At 34.5% G+C, this 13,388-nt stretch overlaps 1 pseudogene; it reads left to right on the top strand.

Annotated features, from left to right (window-relative positions):
• The first annotated feature begins 2,607 nt into the window (after nt 1–2,607).
• LOC126689554 (3-ketoacyl-CoA synthase 11-like) lies at nt 2,608–5,852 on the top strand (annotated as a pseudogene).
• Nucleotides 5,853–13,388: the final 7,536 nt, after the last annotated feature.

Raw genomic sequence — 13,388 nt, 5'->3', positions numbered from 1 at the left:
TGGTAGCTCTGACATTTTCCTCCTTTTAAAGGCCATAAAAAAAAATTTATACATCTAAAATCTATAACAAAATATACTAGCCTAAAACAATTAGCCCAAAAAAAAATTACCAATAAAAAAGCTAAAAAATTAAGCACAATAAACCAATTTTACACATGAAAGACAACCAACCAAAAAAAAAAAAAAAAAAACACTCAATGGCTAAGCAGCAACAGAGCCAGAGGACAGCAGTAGAGTCACCCCCCTAACTCTAAGTCCTGGCTTTGTCCCTGTCAAAGCACTCGCCTCTCTTTGATGGAGCTATTAAAGCGGCAATCAAGTCAAGCAAGACAACTGGCCAGGTGCTAATCCATACAAGGAAGAGTGTAAGGATCAAAAGAATCGAAGAGGAGAGGCAACTGAAGGGGATGGGATGGTGGAGGTGGTGATGGAGGGTGATGAATATTGGATGAGCAAGAATGGAGAAGGAAAAAGTAGTGTTAGATGTGTAATAGAGAGAATGGTTGGTTTCATTAAATTTGCTAACGTGGATGACTTGGTTTTTTAATTAATGTGGCTAATTTTAATTGTCACATAGCACCAATTGTACACACTATTTGTCATGTTGGTATTTTCCGTTAATGAGTTAACAGTAGAGATCAAATGAATTGTAAGTTAAAAATAACAAAAACCAAATCGACTATGGCTTCAAAATGTAGGGGCCAAATTTACTATGATCTTAAAATATAAGGACTAAAATAGTATTTTGACTTTTATTTTTGTAGGTTTTTGGTCTAGGATTTTCTAAATAAAAAAAAAGCCCAATCAATTTCTTTGTCTATATAGCCCAATAAATTAATTACATTCATTTAAATTCATTGGATCCAAGTTAAAATAATATTATGATTTTAATTTATGTCAATATACACATATATTTTCTAAAAAATTTATAAAATTTTACTTTCTCCTCTTATAATGTGGGCAACGAATAAATATTTAACATCCCTTCTAATGATGTGCCTTATGCTTTTATTGTAACGATTATTATGCTAAAATTATGAGGTATTATCCTCTATATATGTGTGTCTTATGCTTTTATTGTTTTTATTATCTTGCTTGATGATATGATGAGTTGTTGATTTGTTGTTAATAATTATAATTGCATGGATCGTATAATTGAGATAATCTTTAGTTTTTAATTAATAATTAGAGGTCGATCTTTGGTGTGATAGTATGTGACTATCACCAAAAGTGATAGTTGTGGGTTCAAGTCCGAGATTTAACCTTTCTAATATTTTAGGAATAAGGTTGCTTACAAGAACCTTTTTAAAACCCTGCAAAAGTAAGAACTTTGCACACTGTATATAACATTTTAGTATTTAATTAAGGGAAATGCTAGTGTAAAATTAAACAAGGAATCTAAAAGAGATTAAAAGCTCATAATTCAAAGTTAAATATTAAATATTTCCCCTGTTAAAATGACTTCAATATTGGGTTTGAAGATTAATAAATTAGGGAGAGGGGGGGGGGGGGGGGGGGGGATGTAAAAAATTAAGTATGCAGCGAGAAAAGGGAAAAGAAAATAACAAAAGCAATGTATATAAATTGAATGTTATTATACGTGTTATACGTGTTGTTCAAGTAGGAATATGACTCATGACCTCGTAGTTCACCCAACATGTGATATTAATACAGCCATTGATCATCTGACTCGTTCACCAAATGTGACGACATTGTGGGAATAGTCTACGAATGGCAAAGTAGCAATTAGTAGGGGTGAAGTAGGTGAATACAAATTAACACAGTGAGGTGAAATGAAATGAAATGATTGTTATTTTTATATACCAAGCGTGCGGTTGGATTCAGATTGTTATCTCTATATACTAAGTTCGTGTTTGGATTAAGAAGAAAAATTAAAATTAAAATTATTTTATTATTTAATTTATTTTTATTATTATTTATAGATTTTATTATATTTTATTATATTATTTATGAGATTTATTATAATATTTTAATTAACTTTTACTTTTATCTATAATACTTTTAGTAATAATTATTCAGTTTCAGCAAAATAAGTGGTATCCAAATATACTCTAAGAGGATTCAAAAAAGTAATTATAGCTTCAAAAAATGTTAAAAATACTCATAATCTAATTAAATAGTCTTTATTCTTAAAAAATAAAAAATAAGATTAAAATTTTAATTCAACAAAATAAAAAATAAAATAAAAAACTACAAGATAAGTTTTTTTCTAAAAATTCGCACACTTTCTATCTAACATATTTCATGTAGATTTGATACAATTTTTTTTTTCTAAAAACTAGCACATATTAGAGCCAGCAGTTTATACTTCATTTCAAATATTAATTTTTAGTTTTATAAAAATCCATCTAACAATAAATAAATTCAAATGAAAAAATTATATTAAACTCAAACGCACGTGTAATGACTAATGAGGGCTAGTCATTATTATTATTATCAATCACCCCCCAACTATTTTCTTCTTTAATTAATTTCCCCATGAGTTGGCAAATTCAATGCCCCGCCGAAGTTAACAATTAAAAGTTCGTTGGGGGTAGTTGCATCCTCCCCCTTCCCACCATTGTCTTTGTCTCTCTGCCTCATCGCCCCCTTTAAAGTCTCAACCTTCTTTCCCATCTTTTCAAGCCATTACTCTCTCACGTTTCCTAGATAGCTAGGCTGTACGTCTACCTTTCTTTAATTTATCTTGAATTCCGATTTGGATTTTACCATTTTATATCCAAATTTCCAACCCCCATAATACACATACAACTGCCTTCTTTCTTCTCTAAAAGCTACCAAAATTTTTCATTTTGATCCCACCACCGGTACCATGGGAGATGAGAGGAAGCAAACCCCAGAAACTGTACCGGTTTCGGTTCAAACTCTGCCCGAGAGAAAGAAAAATAAGCTCCCTAACTTTCTCTTATCCGTCAGACTCAAATATGTGAAACTTGGGTACCACTACTTAATCTCCAATGCCATGTACCTCTTGCTTGTACCACTTCTTGGCATGGCTTCGGCTCATCTTTCTATGCTCACTGTTCAAGATGTTTTGCAGTTATGGGACAACCTAATAAAGTTCAATCTTGTTTCGGTGACTATAGGCTCATGCGTAATGGTTTTCCTTGCCACCTTTTACTTCACCAGCCGTCCAAGAAAAGTTTACCTAGTAAACTTTGCGTGTTACAAGCCTGAAGAGGCTCGAATATGTAGGAGGGAGATTTTCATTGAAAGATCTACTTTAACTGGGACTTTCACGGAGGAGAACTTGGCTTTTCAAAAGAAGATTCTGGAAAGGTCAGGATTGGGCCAAAAGACCTACTTGCCTGAGGCCGTGTTGAGAGTCCCGCCCAATCCCTGTATGGCCGAGGCAAGGAAGGAGGCTGAAGCTGTCATGTTCGGAGCCATTGATGAGCTCTTGGCAAAGACTGGAGTGAAGGCTAAGGATATAGGGATTCTTGTAGTCAATTGTAGCTTGTTCAACCCGACTCCATCCCTCTCCTCCATGATTGTGAATCACTACAAGCTCAGAGGGAACATTTTAAGCTATAATCTTGGTGGTATGGGTTGTAGTGCTGGCCTTATTTCTATAGATCTTGCTAAGCAGCTATTACAGGTAAGTTTTCTTCCATATGTTTTTTTTTTTTTTTGAATAGTATTACACACAAACTTAAAATTTCAAATTTAAATCTCTTTGTTTATCCAACTCTTAAGAAATTCACGCTTAAGAGCTATGTTAATGTATGCTTTGATGACATTTATTAATCATCCACTTCAGAAATTTTTTCATGAAAATTTGAAAAAACTGTTAAAAATTTAGTCATTATTTTATATTTTTATAAAAAGATTTTTAAAATAATTTATTAGTTAATAGAATATGTTAAATACTCTTTAACATGTGTTCTTAGCAATTGAATCAGTAACTCACCAATAAGAGCCCTCCTTTTTTGTTAGTAGTCGTTGGGTGAATGCTTTTATTATACTAGAAGTCCATGATCCATCTGTCTATGATCAAAAAATGGTATTGATCACTAGGCATATAGTAAAAACTCTCACTTAATTATATGCAGTGGGCCTGTCTCTCTCAATATGAGAGGACCTCATATGCGTCTGGGATCACAGCTGAGAGATACCAGCCACATAATGGTAGACCCCTGAAATAGCTAGGTCCACTTGTCTGCATGTCCAGCTGGTCGTGGGTGTCACAAATTGAAAGATGTACGTACCTGAGTCCTGAGGGTTGGGTCCGCAACAGATTCATTAAACAACTAGTACTTCCCATCACCCTCAGAATAAATGCCTATGTATAGATACTGATTTTTCCCATCCTTTCTCTGTGAGTAATACTGGGGAAGCCGAATTTAGCCAAGTTTTGTGTCACAACTTAATAGTGAATTGTGAATGATAAGTGTGTATCTTTACATGATTCTTTGACACTTTTTTATTAATTATAATTTATTATGTGGCGAGTTATGACACAAAATTATATCAAATTTGGTGTCCTGCTAAAAAAATAATATTTTTTTTTATAAATTTAATTGTTGAATTGTATATTATTCACGTTCTTAATACATATGTCAAATTTCATGTCAATAGATGAATTTTACTATTTAATTCATAAACATATTTTTTATGCATAATTTTAAATTAAAAAAATATAAAATTTAAACATTTGATTGATGACATAAATATTAATTTTAATCTTCTAACAATTTTATAAATATAAAGCATATAAGAAAAAAAAATGTAATTTAATAGTGAATTTATCGAAATTCAAATTCAAAAAAAATATATTAATTAGATTTGTAGCTAATACCTACAACTAAGCTTGTATCCAAATTAACTTTACGTGGCAAATAGATAGAAATAGTTAAATAACTTGTCATAGCATACCAAAGCAAATATCTAATTTAGACTTTGAAATGAAACTATTTCAAATAGAGATAATCCTTTTCGTACGATGGGTTTCATAAATATAGTTTAAAATTTTAATTAATCATTCCTCTTAATTAATTTCCTGCAGGTGCACCCTAACTCTTATGCCCTAGTAATGAGCATGGAGAATATAACTCTCAATTGGTACTTCGGCAACGACCGATCAATGCTAGTCTCAAACTGCCTCTTTCGCATGGGTGGAGCAGCGATCCTCCTCTCCAATCGTTCTTCAGATCGTCGTCGTTCAAAGTATCAACTCATCCACACCGTACGTACCCACAAGGGTGCCGATGATAAGTGTTACAATTGTGTGTTCCAAAAAGAGGATGAAACCAAAAGAATTGGTGTCTCACTCTCAAAAGACCTAATGGCAGTGGCTGGAGAAGCCCTCAAAACCAACATCACTACACTTGGGCCATTAGTCCTTCCCATGTCTGAACAACTACTATTTTTTGCGACTTTAGTGGGAAGGAAGATCTTTAAAATGAAGATAAAACCATACATTCCGGATTTTAAGCTAGCTTTCGAGCATTTTTGCATTCATGCAGGGGGGGAGAGCAGTGCTAGATGAGCTGGAGAAAAACCTGGAGCTCACGGATTGGCAAATGGAGCCTTCAAGAATGACTCTTAATAGGTTTGGGAATACTTCTAGTAGTTCTTTGTGGTATGAATTGGCTTACACTGAGGCTAAAGGGAGGATCAAGAAGGGTGACAGGACGTGGCAGATTGCTTTTGGTTCGGGATTCAAGTGTAACAGTGCTGTGTGGCGTGCTTTAAAGACCATTGACCCAGCTAAGGAGAAGAGTCCTTGGGTGGATGAGATTGATGAGTTTCCAGTTCATGTGCCTAAAGTGTCAGCCATTAATGTTTCTTGAAAGTTTAAATTAAGTTTCTTCGTTGGGGGGGGGGGGGGGGGGGGGTGGTGGTGGGGGTGGAGGGAAGGAGGGAATTTGTGTGTATTAAATTTATTTCTGAATGCCGTATAAACAATTGAAATCTGTTGCCTAATTGAATGTTTCTTATAGTTTTTATGTGTTAATTAATTGCCTACATTTCTAATTCCCATATAGTAGTATAAAATAAGGGAACTCTTCATAATTTTTATTTTTATTTTAAAAAAAAGGGAACTCCTTAAAATATTTTCCTCATCCGTACTGCCATACAAATATGGAGGCAAGGGTGGCGGCGCCATATGTACAATTCAGGGGGTTTAACCCCCTGAGGTGGCAAAATATATATATATATATATATATATATATTATTTTTTTTTATTTGACTCACCTAAAATAAAAATTTAAACACTTTAACTCTGAAATTTTTTTAAACCCACTTGAAATAATTTTAAATATGATCCTCTTAACAATATTTTGGTCCTTTTAAACACAAAAAAGCCCAACAACAAATTAATTTTATCTAAAATCTAAATAGAAAACTCAACAACAAAAGTAAATTTCTTTTCATCTTAAATTTCCAAAAAATCTCATTTAGATCTTAACAAATTTGAAATAAACTAATAGAAAATTCATAGTTTACATTATACTATCAATGTAAGATTTACATCATTTCTAAACAAATGTGTACACTGTATAATTATCTACAATGTAAATCTTACATTGATTCTAGACAAATGTGTACGTTATAATTGTCTACAATATAAATCTTACATTGATAATACAATATAGAGTATAATTGTCCTAAACTAATAGATAAAAGTATTTTAAGTAGTAATAATTAAAATTCATTTAATAACAATAATTAATATATTCATTGTATTAAGAAAAAATATGTCAAATGAACTTATAATTTATTTTTTATTCTATTGCGCGTAGATATAGTAGACAAATTTGTAATAAGGAAACCATGTAGACTGTAAAATTCATTTCTTACCCAAGATATATCTTCTTACTAACCTAAGACATATCTTCTTACTAATCCCTCTAGAAAAAAATCCTGAAACCGCCACTCATACATTAATTGTAGAAGTAGGAATTATTGTTTTGTCTACTTTTAAGTAGATCCTAATTTGTAACCGTTCATATCTTGGTAATACATTTGGAGAAATATCATTGTTGCGATTTGAGATTTGAGAAATATTATCAAGGACAAATTTCCACTGCAAAAGTAATTGTAGCCTTAGACTACAATGTCACTCAATATATTTTTATTGGATGTTACTAAATCCCAACTAAGTAAGCCAAGGTTTGCTGGAGACATTTGTTGTGAAGGAACCACTACTCATTAAAGGGTTTAAGTTGATTGGTCTACTTAATATCAAACTTGAGCTCACCAAGCAAAATTTTATACCCAAGCTTGGTTTTTAAATTTCAAAACGAGCTCAAGCTTTTTCACCAAGCAAAGTTAGTTAGTTAAATAAACTAATTTAATAAAAATTTTACTCAATATGTGTTTTGATGTCATCCAATTTTAAGATAGAAATTGTTGTGTAGCTAAGGTTATTGTTCCATAGAGAAAATGACCAATAATATATAGAAGAATATGGTTGAAACTAGCAAAAAAAGAGTTTGGTAAAATTCAATAATTAAAATTACTAGGGCGTCTAGGTTTATTCACCAGTATCGTTAAGCATCTTCTACCAATTCAATTTTAGTACACAATCAGGTAAGTAAACGCATAAATTAATTATCTGATTAGAAGATTTAAAAATAAGTTTTATTAGTAAAACTTTCTCTAGTTGATTCTATTCATCAATTGATCCATTGATTTAGTTTAGAAAAGAATAACTTCATTAGAAAATATCAAAAACATCACATACACTAAAGGCATTGTTGTGACAAAAGTAAAATCTAACAAAATTATTGTGTTTCACTAGAGGGATTATAAAACCCTATTCTAACAACAAGAAAATCTAAGAATAAACTTATGAAAAGATATGGCCAAAATGTTTCCATTTTAGGATTTTTTTTTTTTTTCCAATTTTGTCTTGAACAAAATTCTCTCTTGCCTTTTATATTTTTTTCTTGAATGAAATTCTCTCTTTCCTTTTCTATTTTCACATATCTTTAACTTGTTAAATTCTTCAAAACCATTTCTCAATTGATCTTGACTCTTGGATTCTCTTAACTACTTAATGTCTACATGATTAGCAGATTAGTTTTAATATCATACTAGGGAAAAATAAATGTAAGATAGCAATGAGCATAGCAATAAGCAATAAGAGTAGCAAGCTCTATGGTTAGAACAAAACAGAGCAAAAAAACGACAGTAGCTTGTAGTGAATTTCTTTGTACATGCAACTTGTAGTTTAGTAGATGAATTAATTTTTTTAAGTAATAACACGTGAGAAAGTTAGTTATTACTGTAAGGACACATGTGTAGTTAGTTTTTCCCTTCTGTTTTTACAATTAGGTGGTTAGCTTGATTCAGTCACTGTATATAAAACTTCTATACTCATTCTTTCTAATTAATTCAATTGAGATCATTTTTCATCCATTCCTTGATATGGTATCAGAGCTGAAGCTCTAGATTTTCCCCAATTTCATTCGATCTAGGGTTCTTCCAATTCAACATTTTCTTCAATTTCACTTCATTTCTTGAAGTTTTTCTTTCAGTTACACTTCGTTTCTTGAAATTTTTCCTTTCTTCATTCAAAGAATTTTCCTTTTTCAACAGTGGCTTCTACTGACTCATCTCTTCCTGCAACTACTGCTGAGACTACCACTTCAACATAAGAATCTCCAATGGATGATCCTTTGTTTCTTCATCATGGAGAAAGCACCAGCATTGTTCTTGTGACTCAACCATTAACAAGGAATGAGAATTACCCAACTTGGGCTTGATTTGTGAGAAACGCTTTGCTTACAAAGAACAAATTGGGTTTCATTGATGGAACCTTAACTCTTTCATCTCCATTAGTGTCAACTCCTTCAGCCATTCAAGCTTGGATTAGTTGTGATAAAATGGTTGGGACATGGTTGACAAACTCAGTGTCTCCCAAGATTCAGGCTAGCATTGTGTATGAAGACACGGCCTTGGAGATCTGGACAAACTTGAGAGATAGATTTTCTAAGAAGAATGGCCCTAGAATCTTCAATTTGCAAAAGCAGATAGCAGAATTGCATCAAGGTAAAGTTTTCATTATTGATTTCTTTACTCAGCTTAAAGTGTTATAGGATCAATTGCAGAGTTATAGTCTTTTTTCCCTTATTGTACTTGTGGCAAGTGTGTTTGCAATGTTAAATAGAGATTGACTGAATTGCAAGTTAGAGAGTTAGTAATGAAGTTCTTGATGGGTGTAAATAATTCTTTTTCCCAAGTAAGAACTCAAGTGTTGTTAACGGATCCCCTTCCCTCACTTAATAAGGTGTATGCCTTGTTAATTCAAGAAGAAGAGCAAAGGACCATGACCAATGGTGCTAGTACTCATGTTGAGTCTACTGTGCTTGCAACCAAAGTTCAAAACTTCTCTTCTGAAGTCAACAAGCAATCAGAATAATAAAGGGAAGGATAGGCCATTGTGTACACATTGTGAAAAATTGGGCCATACTTTTGACAAGTGCTATAAGTTGCATAGGTTTCCACCAGGGTTTAAGTTCAAGAACAAACCCTCAATGGCACATCAAGTGTCCTCAGGTCAAATTTCAGAGTCATTGCCTTTTGCTTCTCTATTGCACAATCATCCTGCTTTCACTCCTAATCAATATCAGCAACTGCTAGCTTTGATTGATGCTTCAAACTCATCCATTGTAGCAACATCTCAAACAAAGGAAGTTCCAATGGCCAATGTGGCATCCTCTTCCAACACTACAATGGTAGGTATTGATTTCTCTCACAGTGTTTTTTCTACACAAGTAGTCAATAGAAGGGCTTATGGTAGGCATACTTGGGTGTTAGACATTGATGCTACTGACCATTTTGTTTGTTCTATTGACTTGTTAACCACAATTACTGCTACTATGCAATCTTTGGTTCAATTGCCTAATGGGGAATCAGCACAAGTGACTTACATTAAAATTGTTGTTCTATCTTCCTCTCTCACTCTCAAAAATGTCATTTGTGTCCCATCTTTCACCTTTAACCTTTTATCTGTTAGTACAATTACTCAATCTCAACCATACTGCCTTGTTTTCCTTTCTGCTTATTTTTTTGTCTAGGACCTTTTATCTTGGAAAACGATTGGGGTGGGAAAGGCAATTGATGGATTGTACCTATTGTAGTAAGAAAGCCTTCAGCATACTCCTGGTTCTTCCCTTGCTGACTTCTTAGTTGCTCACAAAATCAGTGTTGCATTTCATCCTTTCTCTGCAGCAACTTCTACAAATCCTCATCGTAACTCTTCTAGTTTCATCCTCTCTCTGCAGCAACTTCTACAAATCCTCATAGTCATCCTTTCATCCTTGCTGACTTCTTTGTGTGTATTTTTCTCTCATGCGGCTGCTCACTAGGTTAATTGGAATTTCTCTCAAATCACACGGCTGCACTTAATACAATATATATAAATAAATAAATATATATATATATATATATTAAAGTCGGCAGAAGAGGTTTCCTATTACAAATAGGATTTGGTCAATAAGGTGACTTAGACTTGATTTGGGCTTGTGGCAATTCAAGCCACACACGGGCCCACTTCAACAAATCTCCACCTTGGCCTGAATTGATCAAGCTATACTAGCAAACTCCTCCATCAGCTCCACCTTAGCCCTTAAGGGCTCACAAGCTGCAAACATCAACCACAATCCTCCATAACACAATCCCTCATCCCTGCAACTCATCCTCCTGTCCTCAAGCTAGAAGACCAATTGAAGCTGCGCACAGCTTCAACTTCTCAATAGTGACACCCTTAATCAACATGTCTGTCGGGTTCTTAGATCCACAAATCTTCTCAAGTATTACCAGCTTATCTTCAACAAGATAACGAATAAAGTGGTATTTTGTTTGTATGTGCTTCGACTTTGAATGAAAAGCCGAATTTTTGGCAAGAAAGATTGCACTCTGACTGTCACTGTGTAGAATAAATGCCCATCTCTTGCTTCTTACCCAATTCATCTAAGAAACCATGTAGCCAAATCATCTCCTTTCCAGCTTCAGTTGCTGCAACATACTCAGCTTCTGTAGTAGACAAAGTGACAATCTTTTGCAAATTTGAAGCTCATGATATAGCTGTACCACTCAGAGTAAAAACAAACCCAGTAGTACTCTTTCTACTATCAATATTACCAACAAAATCAGCATCTACATAACCCTGAGTTTCAAACTTGCACCTGTGAAGCAAAGACATGTATCTGATGAACCCTTCAGATATTTCAGAATCCACTTGACTGCCTCCCAATGCTGCTTTCCAGGCCTACTCATGAATCTGCTCACAACTCCCATTGCATGTGCAACGTCTGGCCTTGTACACACCATAGCATACATTAAGCTGCCAATAGCTGAGGCATAGGGCACCTTGCTCATGTGGTCCCTTTCTTCTTCTGTCTTTGGTGACTGTTCTTTGCTTAGTTTGAAATGACTACCCAAGGATGTGCTCATTGGTTTAGCTTCATTCATGTTGAACCTGCTGAGAACTTTCTTCACATACTCTAACTGTGAAAGCTTCAATGTACCATTAGCCTTGTCTCTAATGATTCTCATACTAAGGATTTGCTTTGCAGCTCCCAAATCCTTCATTGTAAACTGTTTGGACAATTGCTTCTTCAGATTATTAATCTCCTCAATGCTAGACCCTGCAATAAGCATATCATCCACATACAACAGTAATATGATGTAAGAATTGTCAAAAGACTTAACATAGCAACAGTGATCAGTTTCACATCTCTTGAACCCAATTCTATGCATAAAACTGTCAAATTTTTTGTACCACTATCTAGGAGCTTGTTTTAGGCCATATAAGCTCTTTCTCAGTTTGCAGACTAAATTCTCTTGTCCTTGAGGAATGAACCCTTCTGGCTGAATCATGTAAAGGTCTTCCTCCAAGTCACCATGAAGGAATGCTGTCTTCACATCTAACTGCTCAAGATGTAAGTTTTCTGCAACCACCATTCCTAGTACCAGTCTGATTGTTGACATCTTCACAACTGGAGAAAATATCTCTGTGTAGTCAATGCCTTCCTTCTGCTGGAACCCTTTAACAACTAATCTGGCCTTGTAACGTTTGCTACCATCATGCTCATTCTTTATTTTGTATACCCACTTGTTGTGCAAAGCCTTCTTTCCTACTGGCAATTCAGTCAGTTCCCATGTCTGATTCCCCAACAAGGAATCCATCTCATCCTTCATGGCTAACTCCCACTTGCTTGAATTCTCATCTTGCAAGGCTTCATCATAACACTCTGGCTCACCACCATTAGTCAACAGGAGATAATTTAGAGTGGGTGAATAACGCTGTGGAGGTCTAATGTTTTTGGAAGATCTGCGGACTTCAGCTACAGGTGTACTCAGATCTACCTGTGAATTTACATTCTCCTTATCTTCTTCACCCCTTTTCTGGACAGTACCTTCAGTCAATTCATCTAAGTTGACAAACTCAGATTTTTTCTGATCTATCTCTGTAACATCTGACACTACAGTTGACTTGTCCTTATACATAACATGTTCATTAAATATCACATTTCTACTTCTGATGATTTTCCTATTTTGTTCATCCCAAAACCTATAGCCAAATTTCTCATCACCATAGCCAATGAAAAAACATATTTTAGACTTTGCATCAAGTTTACTACGAGTATCAGAATCAATATGAACATAAGAAACACAACCAAAAACTTTTAAGTGTGAAAACTTTACCTCTTTACCGCTCCAAACCTCCTTAGGAAGTCTGAAATCCATGGGAATTGAAGGTCCTCGGTTTATCAGGTAAGCTGCAGTGCTAACAGCATCAGCCCAGAAAGTTTTTGGTAGTCCAGCATGCAACCTCATACTCTTAGCATGCTCATTAAGAGTTCTGTTCATGCGCTCAGCCACACCATTCTACTGTGGTGTCCCAAGAATGGTCTTCTCCATCCTAATTCCCTGTGCATCACAATACTTACTGAACCTTCCATTTATGTACTCTCCTCCATTATCTAACCTCAAACATTTTACTTTCAAACCTGTTTCTGTCTCAACCATGGCCTTCCATTTCTTAAAAGTTTCAAATACATCAGATTTATTTTTCAGAAAATAAACTCATACCTTTCTGCTTGAGTTATCAATGAAAGTAATGTAGTACCTAGAACCTCCAAGGGATGCAACCGAAGAAGGCCCCCACAAATCAGTGTGTACTAACTCCAATTTTTCAGCCTTCGATGTCCTGCCAGTTTTCAAGAAGCTCACTTTTTTCTGCTTTCCTAAGATGCAACTTTCACACATGTCAAAATCAATGGACTTCAATTCTGGTAGTTTTCCTTTTGACAGCAGCATCTTCATCCCTTTCTCACTCATATGACCAAGTCTGCGGTGCCATAGGCTTGTATCAATACTTGCATCAGCAACTGCAATTGTGTCTCTTGGAC

Source organism: Quercus robur, chromosome 6 (assembly GCF_932294415.1).
Source record: "Quercus robur chromosome 6, dhQueRobu3.1, whole genome shotgun sequence".
NCBI lineage: Eukaryota > Viridiplantae > Streptophyta > Magnoliopsida > Fagales > Fagaceae > Quercus > Quercus robur.
This window is presented reverse-complemented; position numbering and strand designations above follow the sequence as displayed.